This window comes from Oncorhynchus keta, chromosome 7 (genome assembly GCF_023373465.1).
Source record: "Oncorhynchus keta strain PuntledgeMale-10-30-2019 chromosome 7, Oket_V2, whole genome shotgun sequence".
Taxonomy (NCBI): Eukaryota; Metazoa; Chordata; class Actinopteri; order Salmoniformes; family Salmonidae; genus Oncorhynchus; species Oncorhynchus keta.
The window spans coordinates 26,274,069-26,296,529 of record NC_068427.1 but is presented as its reverse complement, the minus strand read 5'-3'; positions in this window follow the sequence as shown (position 1 = coordinate 26,296,529).

Genomic DNA, 22,461 nt, shown 5'->3' with positions numbered 1-22,461 from the left:
CCCGGACTGGCAAATCCCTGGTTCATTGTTATTCTAACTTGCATGACGCATATAAAGCACTCCCCCACCCTCCTTTTGTAAAATCTGACCACGACTCCATTTTGTTGCTCCCAGCCCATAGACAGAAACTAAAACAGGATGCGCCCGTGTTCAGGTCTTTTCAACGCTGGTCCAACCAATCAGATTCCACGCTTCAAGATTGCTTCGATCACATGGACTGGGATATGTTCCTCATAGCGTCGGACAATAACATTGATGAATACGCTGATTCGGTGAGCAGGTTTATTAGCAAGTGCATTGGTGATGTTGTACCCACAGTGTCTATTAAACCTTCCCCAACCAGAAACCGTGGATTGATGGCAGCATTCGCGCAAAACTGAAAGCGCGAACCACTGCTTTTAATCAGGGTAAGGTGACCCGAAACATGACCGAATACAAACAGTGTAGCTATTCCCTCCACAATGCAATCAAACAAGCTAAGCGTCAGTATAGAGACAAAGTAGAGTCGCATTTCAATGGCTCAGACACAAGAGGTATGTGGCAGGGTCTACAGTCAATCACGGACAACAAAAGGAAAACCAGCGCCGGCGCGGTTTTCAGACAAACTCCCAGACAAAATAAACAACTTCTTTGCTCGCTTTGAGGACAACACAGTGCCAGAGACACGGCCCGGTACCAAAATCTGCGGACTCTCCTTCACTGCAGCCAATGTGGGTAAAACATTTAAACGTGTTAACCCTCGCAAGGCTGCCGGCCCAGACGGTATCCCCAGCCGTGTCCTCAGAGCATGAGCAGACCAGCTGGCTGGTGTGTTTACGGCCATATTCAATCAATCCTTATCCCAGTCTGCTGTTCCCACATGCTTCAAGAGGGCCACCATTGTTCCTGTTCCCAAGAAAGCCAAGGTAACTGAGCTAAATGACTATCGCCCCGTAGCACTCACTTCCGTCATCATGAAGTGCTTTGAGAGACTAGTCAAGGACCATATCACCTCCACCCTACCTGCTTACCGCTCCAATAGGTCCACAGACGACACAATCGCAATCACACTAACCCATCTGGACAAGAGGAATACCAATGTAAGAATGCTGTTCATCAACTACAGCTCAGCATTTAACACCATAGTACCCTCCAAACTCGTCATTAAGCTTGAGACCCTGGGTCTGGACCCCACCCTGTGCAACTGGGTCCTGGCAGGCCGCCCCCAGGTGGTGAGGGTAGGTAACAACATCTCCACCCGCTGATCCTCAACACTGGGGCCCCACAAGGGTGCATTCTCAGCCCTCTTCTGTACTCCCTGTTCACCCATGACTGCGTGGCCATGCATGCCTCCAACTCAATCATCAGGTTTGCAGATGATACTACAGTGGTAGGTTTGATTACCAACAACGACGATACAGCCTACAGGGAGGAGGTGAGGGCCCTTGGAGTGTGGTGTCAGGAAAATAACTTCACACTCAACGTCAATAAAACAAAGGAGATGATCGTGGACTTCAGGAAACAGCAGAGGGAGCAGCCCCCTATCCACATCGACGGGACAGTAGTGGAGAGGGTAGTAAGTTTTAAGTTCCTCGGCGTACACATCATGGACAATCTGAATTGGTCCACCCACACAGACAGCGCCGTGAAGAAGGCGCAGCAGCGACTCTTCAACCTCAGGAGGCTGAAGAAGTTCGGCTTGTCACCAAAAGCACTCACAAACTTTTACAGATGCACAATCGAGAGCATCCTGTCGGGCTGTATCACCGCCTGGTACGGCAACTGCTCCGCCCACAACCGTAAGGCTCTCCAGAGGGTAGTGAGGTATGCACAACGCATCACCGGGGGCAAACTACCTGCCCTCCAGGACACCTACACCACCCGATGTCACAGGAAGGCCAAAAAATCCTCAAGGACAACAACCACCCAAGCCATCATCCAGAAGGCGAGGTCAGTACAGGTAGGGGTCGACCGATTATGATTTTTCAATGCCGATACTGATTATTGGAGGACAAAAAAGCTGATACCGATTAATTGGACGATTTTCCACCCCTCAGTCAGACTGCTCTATCAAATATCAAATCATAGACTTAACAATAATAAACACACAAAAATAAGAGCCCTGAGTCAAATCCGTAAACTATCACCTCGAAAACAAAACGTTTATTCCGTTCTGTATTTTATCTAACGGGTGGCATCCATGAGTCTAAATAGTCCTGTTACATTGCACAAACTTCAATGTTATGTCATAATTACGTAAAATTAGGGTTAGGGTTAGGGTTAGGGTTAGGGTTAGGGTTAGGGTTAGGGTTAGGGTTAGAGCCAAGAGCGCCAACTCCCAGTATCTCCTATCATCTAATTAACATCAATAAAATGTAAATGTATTTATAAAGCCCTTTTTACATCAGCAGATGTCACAAAGTGCTATACAGAAACCCAGCCTAAAACCCCAAACAGCAAGCAATGCAAATGTAGAAGCACGATGGCTAGGAAAAACTCCCTAGAAAATAGAAAGGCAGGAACCTACAGCTGAGAGCAAACCAGGCTCTGAGGGGTGGCCTATCCTCATATCACTTTGCATGGCCCAAATCATTCAAACAAAGGCATGAAAACAACACACACATTCTTGGATCTAATCATCACAACTCTTATCTAAATTATATGGGCGCACCCCTGTGTCGCTCCTCTTTGAACTATCCGCCATCGGATGAAAAGAGTAACACAGTTTCTCTGTAACAATACATCCATAGCACTTACAGTACAATGAAACATCAAAATGCATAGCTATTTATGAATGCATAGAACTTTATGAACTCAAGTTTCATCAGTCTTCACATCTCCTGGCTTAAGTGACCCTGGGACTTCTGTGGGAATGTCTCTTCATCGAGATTTCCACAGATAAGACATGTTTGACCCCTGTGATAGCCCACAGATGGTCTGCCATATAAACAAAGTCTTAAATCGTGATTTAGTCATTATGCTGCGCTCCCACGCCAGCCAGTCGCGAGTATCACCTTCTCTAATTTTCCACTACAGTTTCCCCCCTGTGGATACTCTGCATTGTAGAATAGAATCTGAGGAACCAGAGAAAAATGTGGAGAGGTGATTAGACCTTAAAAAAATAACAGCATCTAGTCCATGTAATAGTTACCACCCAAAGGATTGCCAGGACACAGTGGAGACTCAAGTTCTATTTTAGCGCCAGGCTTTGCAGACACTCATTGACGTGCACGAGCAGTGTGGGTGCAATGATTGAATAACATATATGTGTACATTTATGTAACATATCGAGAAGCATTGAGCTTCTTGCTTCTCGGTTCTGCGAACCTCAAAGTGCGTGTGCCTCTGATGGGTTTTGATTATCAAATTGTATGCGCGCGACCTGCAGACTTTTGTTGGTTTCGTGTATCTCGAGTCAGAAGCTTTGTGCCTGGCACCTATTACCATACCCCATTCAAAGGCACTTAAAAATTTTGTCTTGCCCATTCACCCTCTGAATGGCACACATGCACAATTATGTCTAAATTGTATCAAGGCTTAACAATCCTTCTTTAACCTGTCTCCTTCCCTTCATCTTCACTTATTTGAAGTGGATTTAACAAGTGACATCAATAGCTTTCACCTGGATTCACCTGGTAAGTCTATGTCATGGAAAGAGCAGGTGTTCTTAATGTTTTGTACACCCAGTGTATCAGCCTTAAGAGCTAGGTCTGTTATTTCATTATGGATATTATGGTGGTTGTATTTCACATTGCCATGACTTTAGGTCATTCAGAGTAGCCTACGTCTGTTTCTCCTGGAAGTTTTCACACAAGGCGCCTTTCATTTGCCATGCACCACGACTACACCACTGATGGTATTTTTCAGAAAAATGTTGTCCCAGTCACTTTTACTCTTGCCCAGCCACATGGCAATTTCTGCCTACGCCTCTGCGGCTGCTGCCTATGTTGACTGAATTCACTCCAAACGCTAAGAACTTTGCTCATACTCTACACAGCATGGGAACAGGAAGCATACTTTCCTATGGGGTCAGTATGAGTGAGTGTGTGTATTTGGGTGTGTGTGTGTACATCTCGGTGTGTGTGTACATTATTTTGTACATTACATTATTGTCCCAAGATGGCATAGCAGTCCTTTGCCCTCGTCTTGTCGTGTCCGGTGTATATATATATATATATATATATTTGCATCTTTTCTTCTCAGATCTTTATAAATATAATTTTTTCGAAATATCTCAACTTCAAAACACTCTCCTGCAACCCGCCTCACCAATAAAAAAAAAAGAAAGTATTATTCACCTCAAATCTGAAATCCACAATAGAAGCTAGCCAGTTTACTGGCTAACATTAGCATTCAACTAACCACAGGTTCGTGGTCATCAGCTATCCTTTAGCTCGAAAAGCTATCGCCAGTTTTGTACAACGCGACTCAGACAAGGGCATACCGGACCTATTTTCTCTCCATATCCCCGGATTTCTACCGCAATCTCTGGACATTTACACGTGGATCTTGCAGCTAGCTAGCTGCTATCCGAGTGACTATTGCATACGTCGGTCCCGGAGCAAACATCAATTATACCGGAGCTAGCCAGCTGAAGAGTTCCATCAGCCACTCCTGGGCTACAATCACCTATCCGGACCCGTTTTACTGCCGATGTGGAGCCCCACCGGGCCTTCACGACTGGACTACCGACGTTATCTGCCCGAGGGAGTTATCCAACTGGCCCCTCCGTCGCGACGTTACCTGAGCGCCCATCTGCGGCCCGCTAATCTGAATCGGACAGTTTTCTTGGGTCACTATATAATTATATCTATTTTGCCAATTGGATTGGTCACCTCTACCACACGAAACCCCACTAATCTACTGATGGAAACGCACGAGGTGGCTAGAAACAGACCTCCATCCTCTGCCAGCTTTTTACCCATGGCCCGGCTAGCTGTCTGTACCGCCGTGACCCTGACCAACCTCGCTACGCACTCGACCCTTATGATCACTCGGCTAAGCATGCCTCTACTTAATGTCAATATGCCTTGTCCATTGCTGTTCTGGTTAGTGTTTATTGGTTTATTTCACTGTAGAGCCTCTAGCCCTGCTCATTATACCTTATCCAACCTCTCAGTTCCACCACCCACACATGCAATGACATCACCTGGTTTCAATGATGTTTCTAGAGACAACATCTCTCTCATCATCACTCAATGCCTAGGTTTACCTCCACTGTATTCACATCCTACCATACCTTTTGTCTGTACATTATACCTTGAAGCTATTTTTTCGCCCCCAGAAACCTCCTTTTACTCTCTTTTCTGGACGTCCTAGACGACCAATTCTCATTCTCATAGCTTTTAGCTGTACCCTTATCCTACTCCTCCTCTGTTCCTCTGGTGATGTAGAGGTGAATCCAGGCCCTGCAGTGCCTAGCTCCACTCCTATTCGCTCCTATTCTTTTGATGACTTCTTTAACCATAATAGCCTTGGTTTCATGCATGTTAACATTAGAAGCCTCCTCCCTAAGTTTGATTTATTCACTGCTTTAGCACACTCCACCAACCCGGATGTTCTAGCCGTGTCTAAATCCTGGCTTAGGAAGACCATCAAAAATCCTGAAATTTCCATCCCCACATTTTCCGACAAGATAGAACTGCCAAAGTGGGCGGAGTTGCAATCTACTGCAGAGATAGCTGTTTTATTCATTGCTTTAGCACACTCTGCCAACCCGGATGTTCTAGCCGTGTCTAAATCCTGGCTTCGGAAGACCATCAAAAACTCTGAAATCTCCATCCATAACTACAACATTTTCAGACAAGATAGTACGGCCAAAGAGGCGGTGTTGCAATCTACTGCAGAGATAGCCTGCATAGTTCTGTCCTAATATCCAGGTCTGTACCCAAACAATTCAAACTTCTACTTTTAAAAATCCAACTCTCTAAAAACAAGTCTCTCACCGTTGCCGCCTGCTATAGACCATCCTCTGCCCCCAGCTGTGCTGTGGACACCATATGTGAACTGATTGCCCCCCATCTATCTTCAGAGTTCGTGCTGCTAGGTGACCTAAACTGGAACATGCTTAACACCCCAGCCATCCTACAATCTAAGCTTGATGCCTTCAATCTCACACAAATTATCAATGAACCTACCAGGTACAACCCCAAAGCCATTAACACGGGCACCCTCATAGATATCATCCTAACCAACTTGCCCTCTAAATACACCTCTGCTGTTTTCAACCAAGATCTCAGTGATCACTGCCTCATTACCTGCATCCGTAATGGGTCAGCGGTCAAGCAACCTCCACTCATCACTGTCAAACGCTCATGGGGAAAGCAGCTGTGGTCATCCCCCTCTTCAAAGGGGGGAACACTCTAGACCCAAACTGCTACAGACCTGTATCTATCCTAAGAGAGAATACAGTAGACGGCACGGGTCAAAATGATTGATTGATGACCGTACGTCATGATGACGTGTACATGTCTGAATATGGGCCTCCGGCCCGTCCCCCCTGTTCATGTGTTCACGTGTTAGAGGGTGTGTGTTATTTTATATCTCTATGGTATGCTTTGAAGTAGTCATGGTGCTTGATGTCTAGGGGGGCTGGTTGAACTGGGGAGGGTGGTGGTTGAGTGTTTGAACTTTAGGGACCGTGTATGTCTCCCACCCCCCAGCTTTATCTCCCTTATGGTTGTTATCTATGAAGCAGGAATGTCCAGGGTTATGGATCTGGGGCCTAGGCTTTATAAATGTCCAGAACAAGCCATTTTTAAGACCTGAATATTAAACATCTAAAATATGTCTACAAGGGGAATATTCGGAGTGCTCTGCAGCTCATGTCATGAATCCAACGCCAAAAGCCTGGAGGATATTTTGCTTGAGGCTACAGAATGTTTTAAAGGATTTTTGTGTACAAGCGAGGGACATATTTCGTACATATTCAACCCGGAGGAATCTACGGTAAGATATTCACAGACAGCGTGTCCCAACCCTTATATCGGGCAGAACCCGAGCCTTTTTCTCCAGCGCTAAGGATGCGAGAATGGCTTAAAATAAGGCTAGCTTTGTGTCAAATGGAACGCGCCCTGAGTGCTTCAAGGCTGCCCGGATATGCGTTGGAAGAACAAGTCTGTGGACGAAATGATCTGAGGGCTATAAGAGTCACTTCAATGGGGTATACCCCGGACTACCCCTACGTCATGATGACGCGTGCATGTTTAAATATGTGCCCCCGCCCCGGCCCCCCTGTTCGTGTGGTCATGTGTTAGAGGGTGTTTGTTATTTTATATCTATATGTCATGCCTTGAAGTATTCAAGGTGTTTGATGAGTAGGGGGGTCTGGTTGTGTGTGTGTGTGGGGGGGGGGTTTGAGTGTTTGAACCTTTGGGACCATGTATGTCCCCCCCCCACCCCCCAGCTTTATCTCCCTTATGTTTGTTATCTGATGAAGCAGGAATGTCTGGGGCTATAGCGCTGGGGCATCAGCATTATAAATGTCCAGAACAAGGCTTGCGAACCCAGAACCGTAAACCCTATTTTTTAAACATGGATTTTGCGATCAGTGGCAAAGCTGTGATGACTGTAGCATCGGAGGCAGGACCGCGTCTGAAACATCGAGAAAGGGCAAAGTATACAGCCGCAATATACGATGCACCAAAAAAGCGGTTTCTAAATGTGTATAGAACCCAGATACCTCCCCAACTGCGATGAAAGATGAAGTGCTGATGTCTAACGGACAGCAGTGGGGGTATCTGTTTGATTACTTGGCCTGTAGCGTGAAACTCTATACGTTAGCCGAAGGAGAAGAATATACCGACCAGAAATTAGGAGTGACTTATGGCGTTGAAGACTGGACGGTTTTTCGACAGGTTTTGTGTCCCGAACTGAGCCGTATCACCAAGGGTTACAGCTTGTTCACAGGCTACGAGACCCGTTGGGAAGGTACCCCGGACACTTCAGGAAGAGTATTTCACAGGGTGAAAATACAACGAAAGATGGACTTCCCTGCGGCTGCGTTGAGTTCTACGTCAGCACAGCGGAAATCGGAAACCAAAACATCCGGGATGGCGGTTCGGACGGGGATTTCCGGCTTCGAATGCTTATCCCCTTTAAAAGCTGGCCTTTAATGGAATTGAAAATGTTGGAGATGTTGGATGCTCTGTTTGTACAGAGCCAACTAGTGACAACTCTTGAATACATTGTCAATGTTTAATTGTGTTCTTCAACTGAAACACTCTCAGCTTTTGAGGCTCCATTCGTCATCACAAAAGTGCAGAGCACATCAATTCGCTTATCAATGTGTGTCTGGGGGATGTTTTCCGGCTGTGTTCTGGAAATGGGACCAAAGTGATAACGGAGCCAGACCTGTAAGTGGGGTGTACTGAGAGTCGGACAATGTAACAGGTGGATCCAAATGAATGCACACAAACCAATGTTTGTATTCGTCTTGCCAGGTTTTTATCAATTGTAACAATTCTCCTTTAAATAAGATGAAAACGGATCATTAAGATTTTCTAACCTCGTGTTCTGTTTTTGAAAGTAAGGTAAATCAACTTATTAGGGAGAGCATTGTATTTGGCATTGGAACTGGAAGAAGTTAATACTTATTATAGAAGAATGCCTTTTGTGTCTCAATTAGTCCTGTTTCCATGGTTATTATAACTGTCAGCTTTGAAGGGGATGGGCTCTGGGTAGTGAGAGCTGGTGAGTGCTAATTTAGATTGAAGCAAATTAGGAACACATACAGTATTAGTGTGGAGAGCCTATTGTAGAATGAAAAGGGTTAATGAAAGCCATTATTTCCTTCCCTTCCTCACAAAGTGGATTTCCCTGGCATGTTGCCCAAACCTGCACACTAAGAGATAGTTTGCCTTTTTAAATGACTCTTACCAAGGGGAACCATTGTCATTATAATTGCTTCATTTCCTCCAATTTTATCCTTCCCTTTTCTTACAACATAATGGGAGAATCTCAATTGCATAATCTTCATGTCCTCTCTCCTCACCTTCTTCTCAAAACCCATTGGATGAGAAAGCCAGAGACCCCTCCCCTCTGACCTTCTCCTCCCATGGGTTTTGAGAAGCCGAGGAGAGCGAAGAGAGGACGTGAGGAGTATGCAATTGAGATTCTATCATTGTAGCAGTGGAGGCTCATTATAATATTTTGGGGCGTAGTTTGCACAGTTATATCCTTCCTGTTTGGCCCTGTCCGGGGGTATCATCGGATGGGGCCACAGTGTCTCCTGACTCCTCCTGTCTCAGCCTCCAGTATTTATGCTGCAGTAGTTTATGTGTCTGGGGGGCTAAGGTCAGTTTGTTATATCTGGAGTACTTCTCCTGTCTTATCCATTGTCCTGTGTGAATTTAAGTATGCTCCCTCTAATTATCTCTTTCTCTCTTTCTTTCTCTCTCTCGGAGGCCCTGAGCCCTAGGACCATGCCTCAGGACTACCTGGCATGATGACTCCTTGCTGTCCCCAGTCCACCTGGCCGTGCTGCTGCTCCAGTTTCAACTGTTCTGCCTGCGGCTATGGAATCCTGACTTGTTCACCGGACGTGCTACCTGTCCCAGACCTATTATTTGACCATGCTGGTCATTTGTGAACATTTGAACATCTTGGCCATGTTCTGTTATAATCTCCACCCGGCACAGCCAGAAGAGGACTAGCCACCCCTCATAGCCTGGTTCCTCTCTAGGTTTCTTCCTAGGTTTTGGCCTTTCTAGGGAGTTTTTCCTAGCCAACGTGCTTCAACACCTGCATTGCTTGCTGTTTTGGGTTTTAGGCTGGGTTTCTGCACAGCACTTTGAGATATCAGCTGATGTACGAAGGGCTATATAAATACATTTGATTTTTTGATTTGATTTGGATGAGATGTTCCGACGGTTTGGAGCACTGCAAGGTCTAGAATGACTTGCCGAGTTAAATAAAGGTTAAATAAAATAAAAACAAACAAAAGGTCTCCACAGTGATCAGGGGAGACATTTGACAAAATTCTATTGAAGAAAGTCAAGCTGGGGGGTGAGCAAGACAGGAACCACCACCCTGCATCTTCAAAGCAATGTTTGGCAAATAACTATGCACTACAGTAGACTTTGGAAGTCCTCCGGAGCTGGAGGTTTCCTGGAGCAGCAGGCATGGAGTACCCAGTACCCCTATGACTTCGCTCAATGACGCTTGTCAGAAGCAGGGGTCAAAACGACCCTGTAAAGTCCAGGGATTTAGTCTCTAATGACTCATCAGAAGGTAAGGAGACATGTGAGGTGAGTTCACATTGAACAAATTTTATCTAGCCTACCAGGTATCTCCTCCCTCTTTCCATAGCAAGGTGTTTGTAGGAAATAAAACCAATATGATGGGATTCCCCTTGCCCAGAGAGAGACACATGGTACGGAAGGGCTGAATTCATTTTTCTGTCACATCATGAAACCTTTTAGCAATCTGACAGCCACAAGCACATACAGTACTGTATCCTAACGGAAAATCACAATTTCACGTGGATTCAACGTTTCCCACGAGATATACACACAGTGCTTTTAAAATAGTGTTATCAACTTACATATTTCACCTACATGACTAGATTTTGTATGTTTATTTATACAGTAATGATTATTTAACAACCTCTTGGTTCACAACATTCAGATTTTCCTGCAACACCACCATGTCTTTGTCAGTAACTGATTTCAACTGTCTTCCTATACTTTGATTTCAAAGTCAATGTCAGCTTTATTTAGAATACACTCAAGAAAACAATTATATTTATAATAGAGATTCAGGAGTGACATTAAAACAGATGAATATACCCCACCAACATTAGACAACTGTATTGAAAACCCACAAGTTGAAATAAGTAAATTAAATCAATGATGAGAGAATAGTCAGAATAACTGTAATGCTCGTTGGAAGAAGTGGACCAAGATGCAGCGTGGGAAGTGTTCATACTTTATTTCAACTGAACACTAAACAAAACAACAAAAGGAACAACGAACGTCACGTTCTGAAGGCTACACAGAGCTAACAAAAAACAACATCCCACAAGCTAAGGTGGAAAAACAGGCTGCATAAGTATGATTCCCAATCAGCGACAACGATAGACAGCTGTCCCTGATTGAGAACCATACCCGGCCAAAACATAGAAACACAAAACCTAGAAATAAAGAACATTGAATAACCACCCAAAGCATACCCTGACCAAACCAAAATAGAGACATAAAAAGCTTTCTACGGTCAGGGCGTGACAATAACTCTTAATCAAAATAGCAGTGGAGATGCCACTCTTTTGCTCGTTGCAGATATGTATTATAAATAATGAATATTTTGGGGAATGCTACAGAGCTTTTGAAAACAAAAAAGACACATGATTCAGTCTTTACCCGAAAAATTCACGTTATGATGTGTCAGTTATTCTGTGAGAGCTTTTGTTTCCGAACCCGGTGTTTAAGGTGCAAAGCTTATGGTCATGTTGGAGCAGTGTTTAGGAGGGATATTCCTAGATGTGAGAAGTGTACAGGAGGGCATGAGACAAAGGAATGTATAGTGTCTTTGGAAAAAGTTGTGTATGAACTGTAGGGGTACCCATGGTGCTGGAGATCAGAGGTTTCCGGTGAGAGAAAGGCAGGTTGAGGTTGCCAGGATCAGAGTAGTACAGAAGGTGTTGTATGCTGAGGCAGTGAAGAGAGTAGTAGAGGGAGATGCGTACAGGGTGACAGATCCTAAGAGGATCCCTGTGAGTAGGCAGAGGCCAATAGAGAGTGAAAGGAATAACATGTTTTTCAGTATGGTTGGTTTCTTAGCATTCATAGCCATGGTTATTAAGTGTTATTAAATCACAGAAAATAGATGTTGTGGTGGCAGCTGCAGAGACGTACTTGGACGTACAAGATGTTACTGCAGAAGAGTTACAAGGTGTGTTGAACTGTCTGCCTGGTTGTAGGATCAGATAGGGCCAAGTAGTGGAATAGTGGTGAGGTTTTAATGGTTGTAGGGTTAGTTGGTAGGACAATTATTCTTCCCTTTGCCCCATTCTTTTCCCTTCCCTTTTTGTGTCAAAGTGTAATAAATTCACACTCCAGAACAGTAGGCAGAAACACAGGGCTAGATAAGAAAAACAGATGAAAGAGAGGCCGTGACCGGTATAGTAGGTGGCGCTGTATGTATCTTTCAGTTGGTTTTCGATCTGCCAATGCACATTTAAAGAAGAATAAGAAAAAGAAGATGGAGGTTGAGCACATCTTTTGACATGGTCAGTTCTGCAGAGCTCCACTGTTGAGGTTACTGTGCATTTTCCAGTAGTTTAATGGCAGCTGGTTCACAGGAAGTTCATGTTAAATTCACAGTAACTTACTGTAGCTAGTACCTGACCTGATGGTCTGGTAGTAAAGTGCGTACATTACCCCACCTATCAAAGCACAGTGATGATCACATCTTATATTGAACGTTGTCACATTTACTGCAATTCACATGAATTTCATATGAGATCATGTTCTCACATGTGCTCACTTTGTGACGTGTAATTTTATTTATCACATGTTACTTCACTTGTTGTCACTTGTTGTCACGTTGTTATATTAACTTCACATTAAATCACATGAGATCACATGAGATCATGTGTTCGCATGAAATTTATGTGGTTTTTCTGTAAGAGATACTGAAGCTTTCCACAGACACACACCAGCTATAGGTAAAATAACTGTGCTCCTATGAAAATAATACATTATCTTTATTCCTCTTCAAGACCAGAATACAATGAAGTAATATAATGTAGACATACATTGCCTTGCGAAAATATTCGGCCCCCTTGAACTTTGCGACCTTTTGCCACATTTCAGGCTTCAAACATAAATATATAAAACTGTATTTTTTTGTGAAGAATCAACAACAAGTGGGACACAATCATGAAGTGGAACGACATTTATTGGATATTTCAAACTTTTTTAACAAATCAAAAACTGAAAAATTGGGCGTGCAAAATTATTCAGCCCCCTTAAGTTAATACTTTGTAGAGCCACCTTTTTCTGCAATTACAGCTGTAAGTCGCTTGGGGTATGTCTCTATCAGTTTTGCATATCGAGAGACTGAAAATTTTTCCCATTCCTCCTTGCAAAACAGCTCGAGCTCAGTAAGGTTGGATGGAGAGCATTTGTGAACAGCAGTTTTCAGTTCTTTCCACAGATTCTCAATTGGATTCAGGTCTGGACTTTGACTTGGCCATTCTAACACCTGGATATGTTTATTTTTGAACCATTCCATTGTAGATTTTGCTTTATGTTTTGGATCATTGTCTTGTTGGAAGACAAATCTCCGTCCCAGTCTCAGGTTTTTTGCAGACTCCATCAGGTTTTCTTCCAGAATGGTCCTGTATTTGGCTCCATCCATATTCCCATCAATTTTAACCATCTTCCCTGTCCCTGCTGAAGAAAAGCAGGCCCAACCATAATGCTGCCACCACCATGTTTGACAGTGGGGATGGTGTGTTCAGGGTGATGAGCTGTGTTGCTTTTACGCCAAACATAACGTTTTGCATTGTTGCCAAAAAGTTCCATTTTGGTTTCATCTGACCTGAGCACCTTCTTCCACATGTTTGGTGTGTCTCCCAGGTGGCTTGTGGCAAACTTTAAACGACACGTTTGATGGATATCTTTAAGAAATGGCTTTCTTCTTGCCACTCTTCCATAAAAGCCAGATTTGTGCAATATACGACTGATTGTTGTCCTATGGACAGAGTCTCCCACCTCAGCTGTAGATCTCTGCAGTTCATCCAGAGTGATCATGGGCCTCTTGGCTGCATCTCTGATCAGTCTTCTCCTTGTATGAGCTGAAAGTTTAGAGGGACGGCCAGGTCTTGGTAGATTTGCAGTGGTCTGATACTCCTTCCATTTCAATATTATCGCTTGCACAGTGCTCCTTGGGATGTTTAAAGCTTGGGAAATCTTTTTGTATCCAAATCCGGCTTTACACTTCTTCACAACAGTATCTCGGACCTGCCTGGTGTGTTCCTTGTTCTTCATGATGCTCTCTGCGCTTTTAACGGACCTCTGAGACTTACAGTGCAGGTGCATTTATACAGAGACTTGATTACACACAGGTGGATTGTATTTATCATCATTAGTCATTTTGGTCAACATTGGATCATTCAGAGATCCTCACTGAACTTCTGGAGAGAGTTTGCTGCACTGAAAGTAAAGGGGCTGAATAATTTTGCACATCCAATTTTTAAGTTTTTGATTTGTTAAAAAAGTTTGAAATATCCAATAAATGTTGTTCCACTTCATGATTGTGTCCCACTTGTTGTTGATTCTTCACAAAAAACACAGTTTTATATCTTTATGTTTGAAGCCTGAAATGTGGCAAAAGTTCAAGGGGGCCGAATACTTTCGCAAGGCACTGTATGTCTTCATATACAGTAGATACTGTATCTTATTGATTGATCTGGTGATGTAAAAATGGCTTTATAAATACATTGGATTTGATTTGATTGATTGACAGTAACGTTAGAGAATCAAAAATAGAGAAAAGTGATATTATTATCTAAACAAAAACTCCAGGACCTATACATTTAGAGTAAAGTAAAATGATTCCACAGATATATTCAGTTATTCATTGGCACTGACCAGTGGCTAGTCCCAGTTCTGTGGAGTGAAGCCAAGCATAGCAACCTCTTCTTCAGTAATCAGAGCTCACTGGCCTGTCTCCTGGACCTGACCTGATAGACTAGAGCAATGTCCTGTCAGATCAATGTCCTGTCAGATCATACCCTTCAACGTACCACGTCACTGGGCTCCCCACAGCACAGGCCCCACAACACAGGAATGACCTGCCATCTCACAACGTCCACTAGTATTTACCTGGTGTTTCATAGGAAATTAGGTGGTAATTGAAATGAACCGGTAATTACCTGCTGTCAAATCGGTACCTAGAGGTGCTTGTTTTCATAGGGGGAGAATATCTTTACTTCAAAGACAAGTCCCTGTAAGCTTCACTAATTTTATATCTATGTAATAATTGTATTCAGTAGCTGCATGGCTCTGGAATTGATTTTCAAAATGTAGGTTTTCAATATATTTCCATAACTACGTATCATTAAAGACTGGTGCATTCAAATCACATTTTATTCACATGAAGGTATGAATTTGAAGCCAATTTAACATGCAACATTTCAAGCTCATAATAATTATGTAGCGAGAAATTTAGTGAGGCTTACAATTGTTGTCAAGTAATAATACACAACATACCAAAAGTATGTGGATACCTGCTCGTCAAACATCTCATTCCAAAATAAATGGCATTAATATGGAGTTGGTTCTACCTTTCCTGCTATAACAGCCTCCCCTCTTCTGAGAAGGCTTTCCACTAGCGGTTGGAACATTGCTGCGGGCACTATGCTTCCATTCAGCCACAAGAGCATTAGTGAGGTAGAGCACTGATGTTGGGCGAATAGGCCAGGCTCGCAGTCAGTGTTCCAATTCATCCCAAAGGTGTTCCATGGGGTTGAGGTCAGGGCTCTGTGCAGGCCAGTCAAGTTCTTCCACATCGATCTCGACAAACCAATTCTGTATGGACCTCGCTTTTGTGCACTGGGGCATTGTCATGCTGAAACAGGAAAGGGCCATTTCCCAAACTGTTACCACAAAGTTGGATGCACAGAATCGTTGAAAATGTAATTGTATGTTGGAGCATCAAGATTTCCCATCACTAGAACAAAGGGGCCTAGCCCAGACCTTGAAAAACAGCCCCAGACCACAATTACTCCTTCACCAAACTTTACAGTTGGCACTATGCATTCGGGCAGGTAGCGTACTCCCTAGCCAAACCCAGATTCGTCCGTCACACTACCAGTTGGTGAAGTGTGATTCATCACTCCAGAGAACATGTTTCCACTTCTCCAGAATCCAATGGCGGTGAGCTTTACACCACTCCAGCTGACGCTTGGCACATGGTGGTCTTAGACTTGTGTGTGGCTGCTTGGCCATGGAAACCCATTTCATGAAGCTCCCTACGAACAGTTTCTGTGCTGACGTTGCTTCCAGAGGCAGTTTGGAACTTGGTAGTGAGTATTGCAACCGAGGACAGACAATTTTTACATGCTACGCACTTCTGCACTCGGCGGTCCCGTTCTGTAAGCTTTTGTGGCCTACTACTTTGCGGCTGAGTCTTTGTTGCTCCTAGACATTTCCACTTCACAACAACAGCACTTACAGTTGACCGTGGCATCTCTAGCAGGGCAGACATTTGATGAACTGCCTTGTTGGAAAGGTGGCATCCTATGACAGTGCCACATTGAAAGTCACTGAGCTCTTCAGTGAGGCCATTCTACTGCCAATGTTCGTCTATGGAGATTGCATGGCTGTGTCCTGGATTTTATACACCAGTCAGTAACGTGTGTGGCTGAAATAGCCGAATCCAGTCATTTAAAGGGGTGACCACATACTTTAGTATATACAGTGTACATTCCAAAGTAGCTCCAGTAGTTTGTGGAGGTTCTTTTAAAATTTGGTTAAATTTAGTTAAATTTCCTCAGGATTATTTTTGCAGTAGTATCAAAATAAAGATACTGATCACGAAGGGGTTTTAATGAGAAAGTAATGAGTAAAATATGTAGAGAATCCTCAGCCTAGTCTGCTTAACATATCTGGTCTATTTATCATGCATTCTCACACAGGGTTTTGTCAATTAAATGCAGTTTGTTAGATTAATATAGCAGGAAATGGATGAGTCATTGTTTGACTGTTCTCACCATGACTAACATGACATGTCTGCAGGAAAACATGACAAGTGAGGACTCCCGACACTGAATAATGAAAGCAGTGTTAGCCCTGTTACTGCAATGAGTTTAAACCCCTATACAGGACTTCAGCATTATACATTAATTTAATACACATTAATAGAATACAACCATGAATGATGATGATATTGTGTAATATAGCGTTAGTGACATACAGCATAATATCAATGTACAGTACAGTACAGGTACAAATTGATTTTACGCATTTGTTCAGTTTCTTAATAGCGCATATAGCCACAACCCTTACTTAAACCCTACTCTATGTATGGGAGCATATTCAGTGTCTGACAGTCAGTCATCTTAAACATAGCCTTCCATTTGACAGAATGCATGTTAATCACTTTTATGGAACAATGTTTGGTGCAAGCACATCATGTGCTGTATTATGTGTTTACAGCCCATAGATATACTTCTTGCACATACATTCTTTTCGTAGCCCCCGCCTCTGCTATAAAATATAGCAGGCGTTCTGAAACCTCTCCTTAAGTAACCCTGACGTTCCATGTATTTGAACTATTCCACAGCTAGCACACCTGATTCAAAAGGTCAACTAATCATCAAGCCCTTGACTAGATTAATCAGGTGAGTTCAGGGCTACAACAAAATTGTGAACCTTCTGGGGTCCCTGAGCAGAGGTTTGAGGACTGCTGAAATAGAGTGACAGCAACTACCAAGGGAGGAATTTCCCAGCTTCCTCTGACAGACCTCTGCGGATGTAAAAAGCAGCTGTATCAGTCAACATTCCTTACCATAGGGAATATCCAACCGGACATATGGAATATGAGTCAAACTGGGTTGGAATCTCAACCTACAGTAAAATCCTACACAAGCTGCTGAGGATTTGAGACGAGACTCAAATAAAATATGATTAAAGAACATGAAAATAAGTGATCGTCCTTTGTCGGTCTCCGTCTTGTTGGTAACTGGGTATTTAACATACTGCTAAGCTCCACTGAGGGGAGAGCTGATGTAAACAAGCTAAGCAATTGGAATTGTGCTCAATCTTCAATCTCCCCCTTCATCCTTCTGACAGTCATGTACAGCTCCAGTGACATTTCTCAGTGAGAAAAGCCTGCCAGCCAGAAATAGATTAATTGTGAGCCAGTGTCAGCGACAAGCAGACGTTGGACCAGAGAAATGCAGACGTTGGCCCAGAGAAATGCAGACGTTGGCCCAGAGAAATGCAGACGTTGGACCAGAGAAATGCAGACGTTGGACCAGAGAAATGCAGACGTTGGACCAGAGAAATGCAGACGTTGGCCCAGAGAAATGCAGACGTTGGCCCAGAGAAATGCAGACGTTGGCCCAGAGAAATACAGACGTTGGACCAGAGAAAAACAGACGTTGGCCCAGAGAAATGCAGACGTTGGACCAGAGAAATACAGACGTTGGCCCAGAGAAATGCAGACGTTGGACCGGAGAAATGCAGACGTTGGACCAGAGAAATACAGACGTTGGACCAGAGAAATGCAGACGTTGGACCAGAGAAATGCAGACGTTGGCCCAGAGAAATGCAGACGTTGGACCAGAGAAATGCAGACGTTGGACCAGAGAAATGCAGACGTTGGACCAGAGAAATGCAGACGTTGGACCAGAGAAATACAGACGTTGGACCAGAGAAATGCAGACGTTGGCCCAGAGAAATGCAGACGTTGGACCAGAGAAATACAGACGTTGGCCCAGAGAAATGCAGACGTTGGACCGGAGAAATGCAGACGTTGGACCAGAGAAATACAGACGTTGGACCAGAGAAATGCAGACGTTGGACCAGTGTCTGCCTTTTGGGTTTGGGTGACTGCATCTAGAGATTCCAACCTAAACCTTAGACCGGAGAGGCAATGAGGCAAGCAGGTAAGCTAATCCATGCAATGGACTATCAACATGTAACCCCAAATTACTTTTGGAGAACAAGCAGGAAATACACTCAATTCAATGTGCGTGTTCCTTCTACCACATGGATCCTAATAACATTGTTTACCTTGTATTTTTGTGCTCAGTCTTATTACATATATCCATAAGGGCATGGGAGCCCAGCTTAGTAAGTATTTGCTACAGAGACACTGTAATCACACAGATAGATAAACAGACAGGGTAGGGTTTTGTTGTGACTGACCAGAGTGAGTATGGAGCGTGGAGCCTACTGAGGGTCTAGACTGGGGATCAGTGGGGTTTTAGTGCTCAGTGATGTAGAAAGGAAGGCTGAGTGACTGCCAGGTTGGTCGCGCTGATGGGGAGAGAGGGCTGTGATTGACAGGTGAGCTCCTCACCATTCACCCACTCCTCACCTGAGATCAGCATCCTCCTATAGGCCCTGAGGGGGTCACTCAACCTGGATCCATCATGCACACCACAGGCTGTCTGCTCGATCAGAAACCGGTCCTCTGTAGCTCAGTTGGTAGAGCATGGCACTTGCAATGCCAGGATAGTGGGTTAGATTCTTGGGACTACCCGTACGTAAAATGAATGCATGCATTTCTGTAAAGTGTAAATCATAGTCCACAGACCCTGAGACGCGATAGTCCGGCGACCCATTGTGACACAGCTATGCAGCTCTGAGACCACCATCCGGGTGCACAGTCCGGACGGGCACGTCCCCACAATTCCCAACCAATGTGTCTCTGGTACACGTCCTCTATTCATGTGTTGACAGTTTCAGAAATTGCTTGAGCTGTACTGAGAAATTCCAAAAGTATGAAAGCCAGTGGTCCAATATTCTAGAACACTTGTGTGTACGCGTACACATTTGATATTCTGATAGAACCTTACATCGCTTTGGATAAAAGTGTCTGTTAAATGGCTTGTATATTTTTGTTGTATATTAGAAAGTCCACGGAAGCTCCATATCTCCACACTGAAACCAGTGTCCCTGTCTTGTCATATTGTGTTTGTCATCTTCAGTGGATATGGTGAGATTCTACTAAATAGCTTCACGTTACTTTACTATGAGAAAAAGATCAGGGATAATATTGAGGGATGTTGTCTCTATGTAGAATGCATTACCATCCTCTCTCCTCATGAGTCCTCTAATTAAATATTTGTGTGTTTCCTCTTTCCAGTTAGTAAAGCTCACCACGGTATAGCTACTGTATAACCACCAATAACAATCCACCTCACCTCTTCTCTTTGTTTAAATTCATGGGATGAATGATACAGGGAAAGTCATTAAGTGGGATAAAAATACAAGGGATCGATGGTGCAATGGATACTCCCCAACACTTGATGCTCCACTCCACTGAACATGAGCATCAGGGAGGTTCAAGCCTGCTTGTTGTTTCCAGGTGAGCTCCGTAGCCCAGCTTTATCTCTCTCTCTTCTCTCTCTCTCTTTGTCTCTCTTCTCCACCTAATCTCTCTCTCTTTCTTTCCATTTCTCTTTCTGTCTCTCTACTTCCCTCTTTCTCTCTCTGCTTTCCCTTTCTCTCTATCTCCCTCTCTCTGTCTCTCTCCTTCAGCCTGTCTTCTCTCTATCTCCCTCTCTCTGTCTCTCTCCTTCAGCCTGTCTTCTCTCTATCTCCCTCTCTCTGCTTATTGGAGAGGGTCGTTGGAACTGCTTCGTCCTAACTGGGGAGAAAGTAGAGGCTTTCAGCAGGTGACTGCCTCAAGTATGTTCTTCTGAAGATAATGTCATGTCGATTTAAAGCCACAGCCATCAAGTGGACATGCCCCCGCATTGACAGCCTGTTCCCTCATAATAGCTCATCAACCTGGGCAGACTATACTGTGGCACTGGAGAACAGTGATGGAGATAACACATTCACTTATTCATTATTCAGATCCTGGATGTTCTCTCTCCTTTTACCCAACTATGCAAACCAGTGTGAATTTGATTAAGAAGGTGCGATTAACAGATGATGGATAACGTATTTAATATTGCAATCAATTTGATCAAATGCTATATTTAGAGTACACAGAGTCATTTCAATGTGAAGAAATATCTTAAATTATATTAAATGACGGTAACACTTTATTTGGCTTGTCCCAAGTAGATGGTTTGTAGATGTTCAATAACTGTCAACAACATTTTCGCTAACTATCCACTGACCCTAACCCTAACCATTATCCTAACCCTAAACTTCACCCTTACCCTAACACTAGATAACGTTAGCCACCTAGATAACGTCAGCTACCTACCTAATGTTAGCCACAAGAAATTGGAATTCGTAATATATCATACCATATGACACTTATCATATCACACTAAATGGAGAGGGACAGATTAACTTTTACTATGTTACATCTACTCCTGAGTCCAGGGTGGATAACACAGCGTGGATTAATAAGGACAATGTGAGGTTATTCAATTAATCTGTTCGAAAATCGTTTGTCACTGAATATATTTTCCCTTTGTCATTCACCGTCTTTTTCAGTTAGCATATTCATATACTGTAAGTAGGAGTGGATAAATTGTCTCTCAGATATGAATAGTATAAACAAAAGGCACACCAGCAAGATGCCTCCGGGAATGTATTTGGTGCCCCGGTTGCCCTGGAAACAGATTTCAGAGGCACATCACTGTAAATGCAGAAAGGTTGGCCACCCAGAGGGAGCCAGGGGATAAGGGGATAACTGACTGACTGACAGAGAGACGCACTCACTCTCACTCTCACACACACACACACACACACACACACACACACACACACACACACACACACACACACACACACACACACACACACACACACACACACACACACACACACACACACACACACACACACACACACACGAGTGAGACTGACATATCAAATCCGATTTAGATATTTAGCGTTGCTCATTTCTTAAGTATTTATATAAGAGCATGGACCTGTCCTGAATTCAAACTGTGTAAGCCATTTAGGAGGCTGCAAGTGCCTTATCATCATGGTCGAAAGGCATGAATGATGTTCATTGGACTTGGAAAGGCTGGAGAGCACACAGGGAGACAACAACAATAACAACAACAGTGTGAAAATGTCTCTCTCTCTCTCATTCATGTCAAGCCATCCATAGGCTGTGTGAGATTACTTCTTGGTACAACACATGGCTGAATGATGTGACATGCTTGGGGGTTATATTACTCCTCAGTCTGGCACTCTGTTACTGACTGGCTCAGCTTCAAGCTCCTCTGCTGTGCTGTTCTGCTGCGAGAGACTGTCTGAGGAAATAATCCACTCCATCTTCCTCCTCCTTCTCTCCTCTCCTGTTTAATTCTATGAACCAAATTGCAAGTGTCACATTGGATCTCATGGTACAGGATGTATGAATTGCTCTGGTTTGAGGTGTGTCCTTTCTTTTTCATTAGAGCGCCTGCGAATTGACATGTTCTACTCCCCAACGGCAATGAAAGGTTAAGAGACTTTCAATGGATGAATCAGTTTTATTTGCACTACAGAGTATACAATACATGGACCTTCCAGTCACACAGTCATTAAAAAAGTTATATTTTAAATTAGAAAATGTAGAGGAAAAAATGTAGTATGTTTTGAGTCATCAGACCAATATTGAATCATCTAGGTCAGGGTTTCCCAAAGTCGGTCCTGGGGGGCCCCCTGGGTGCCCGTTTAGTTTTTTGCCTTGGCACTACACAGCTGATTCAAACAATCAAAGCATGATGATGAATTGGTCATTTGAATCAGCTATGTAGTGCTAGAGCAAAACCCCAAACATGCAGCCGGGGGTGTTTCCCAATCTTTATTAAAGTAGCCTTGGCCTATTGTAATGAGCTGCAATCGTTCC